Source organism: Myodes glareolus, chromosome 18 (genome assembly GCF_982192425.1).
Source record: "Myodes glareolus chromosome 18, mMyoGla1.1, whole genome shotgun sequence".
Lineage (NCBI taxonomy): Eukaryota > Metazoa > Chordata > Mammalia > Rodentia > Cricetidae > Myodes > Myodes glareolus.
The window spans coordinates 10,136,898-10,139,859 of NC_142043.1; positions in this window are offsets into that span (position 1 = coordinate 10,136,898).

Sequence of the window (2,962 nt, forward strand, 5' to 3'; positions counted from 1 at the left end):
AGGTGGCTCAGCAGACAAAGATACGCACACAAGACAAACAAATAAATGTGATTTTAAAAAGAAAGAAAGGAGACAGAAGTGCTTGGGAAACATCCTGGGCACCGGAGAGGAGAGTGCTGTGGGGACCTGGCCCCTCCCAAGGTCATCGTGGGATATCAGGGCAGTGGTGCCCCTCAGCCTGGGTCCCTCCCAAACATGGAGCTTCCACAAAACTGGGCAGCTTAGCATTAATTAGAGGCCATGGCTAATGGCTTGGAAGATTGGCCAGTTCTAGAGACACTGATGAGTAGACACCTCGGCGAGATTTATTTCTAATTATCTCATTTGTCTCCCCCCATTACTCTTTATGGCCTGGATTTATGGGACCATTAGGGCCTCCCCTCCCCTGACCAGGCCAGCGTGAGCATCAGCCTTGGGATACTTCATAATAACAATAATAATGTTCTCCATGGTCAGATTGATGGAGGATTTGCCTTCGTGTCCTCTCCATCCTTGTCCTTGGGACCCCAGATACCAGCTGCCCCCATGTCCCTTTCCCTTCTAGGAACAGTGGTCCTCAGCTCACCAACCTGAGGTGCCGAAGCTATGGCCTCCCCTGCCTTCTCCCTCACTGCACGACCCTCTCAGTCCCTTTACAACACCCCAGCCCAGAAGCTAAGGATAGCAGAGGGCCCTAAGCCTTCTGTAAGGAATAGTTGGCAAACGGCAGAAGCGTGTGGGATTTTTTGTTTGCTTGTTTTTATTTCCTTGAGTTTTTTTTTTGTTGTTGTTGTTGTTGTTGCTGTTTCTGTTTTTTCAAATCAGGGCATCTCTGTGCAGTCCTGATTGTTCTAGAACTGGCTGGGCTTGAACTCACAGAGATCCACCTGCTTCTGCCTCCTGAGTGGTGGGGATTAAAGTTGCACTCCACTTGCGGTGTGGTCTAATCTGTATTTTCTCCTTGACTGGAAGGACCGTGGTGATCCCCGAGGTGGGCCTGCTTCTCGAACACGTTCGCTCTCAGCTTCCTCCCTCAGAGATAGCTGTCCGATCACCTCCTGAGGGTGGCATACACCTGAGCTCCCTGCCCATCGTATGTTGCCCCTGCAACTGTAACCTGGGACATCTGCTTGGGCAAAAGCTACCAAGTGGACATTCGCATTGCTGTATGAGCTGCTAGTGGCGTACAAAACACCCTGGACTCACACAAACCTCACAAAAACAGAGCTGAGGTAAGGGAACCAGGGTGTGCTACGTGCCTCTGCTCACACATAGCTGAGCACCAGACTCTCATCCCCAGTGTTAAAGTCAGAATCTCTTAGACACTTTTATGTTGCCACATAAAGCACCTTGGTCAAAGCAGATTAGAAGAAAGGGTTTGTTTTCGCTGATGACTCCAAAGAGATTAGAGTCTGTCACGTTGAGAAAGCCTGGCAGCGCATGCCAGGCATGGTGGCTGCGGAGGATGCTGAGAGCTCACGTCTTGGACCACAAGCACAGAGAGCAGCTGGGGATGGTGGGAGTCTTTAAACCTTCGGAGCCCACCTGCAGGGACATACTGTCCCAACAATGCCTCACCTTCTGGATGTCCAGCGTTACCAGCTAGGGATGAAATGACCAAATGCCGGAGACTATGGGGGATATTCTCTCAAAACACATCCTCATTTCCTTCCTTTCCCTTCCCTTTCTTTTTCCTTCCCTCCCTTCCTTCCCTGAACCACATCCTCAGTCCCGTCCTGTCTTCTGCATGGTACCTCTATGACAGCTGAGACAGGGTGGAGATGCTTCTGGGGATAGCCTGGTCTCTGGGTTCCCACTTTTCTGCCGAAAGCACGGAGCCTTCCAAGCAGTGTGAGCAGGCAGCTGCCTCCTATATCTTGCTGCTGCATTTCTGGGACGTGGAATCACATGGCAGGGGCGGGGCAGGGGGTGGTACTGCGAAGAAGAACAGTCTTTCCAGGAAGAAGATAGTCATAGCTGGTGGACTTCTGCTGCTTCTTATACCATTGCTGTGTAACAAATAAGTCCAGACCAAACAGCTTTGAACCATAAAGAACAGCCATGGCTTCACACAAGAATGCGACTCTGGAATTTGCATACGGTGGAATGGTGTGAGTCTGGCTCAGGGTCTCTCAGGAAGATTCAGTCAAGATGGCACCCTGGGGTTCTGGGGATGTGTTGGTGAAATACTTGCCTAGCATTCATGAAGCCGTGGTTTGATCTCCAGCACTGCCTAAACTACGTAAAGTGTCATACACCAATCATACAGCACTTGGGAGGTAGAGGCAGGAGGATCAGAAACTCAAGGTCGTCCTGGGCTACAGAGTAAGTTCTAGACGAGCCTGAGCTCTCTGAGATCCTGTCTCAAATGATGATTCGTTACTTACCTATATAATATAATAAGATACCATGGCCAAGGCAACTTAAAAAAGGATTTAAGACTATCATGGTGGGAGCTTGGCAGGAGATAGGCAGACATGGTGCTTACATCTTGACCCACAACCACAAGGTAGGGAGAGCTAACTGGAAATGGCTTGGGCTTTTAATACTTCAAAGTCCACCCTCAGGGACACACCTCCTCAACAAGGCCATACTCCTCAATCCTTCCCAAACAGTTTCACCAACTGGGGAACCAACTATTCAGGAATATGAGCCTATAGTGGCTGTTTTCATTACACCAACCACTGGAAGATCGATGATGATGCTAGAGGGCATGTTTCCACGGTGGCCCACTCCCGAGGCTGGAAGTCTGTGCTGGCTAGTAGCAAGAGACCTCAGACCCTTGGGCCTCCTTGCTACAGGAATTTTTGCTGCTGGTGGTGGGCAAGTTATTTTTAATTTGTTTTTGCTGTTGCTGTTTGGTTTTGAGACAAGGCTTTTCTTCGTAGCCCTGGCTGTCCTGGAGCTCACTTTGTAAGCTGGACTGGCCTCCAACCCAGGGATCCACCTGCCTCTGCCCTCCCCTGAGTGCTGGGATTAAAGG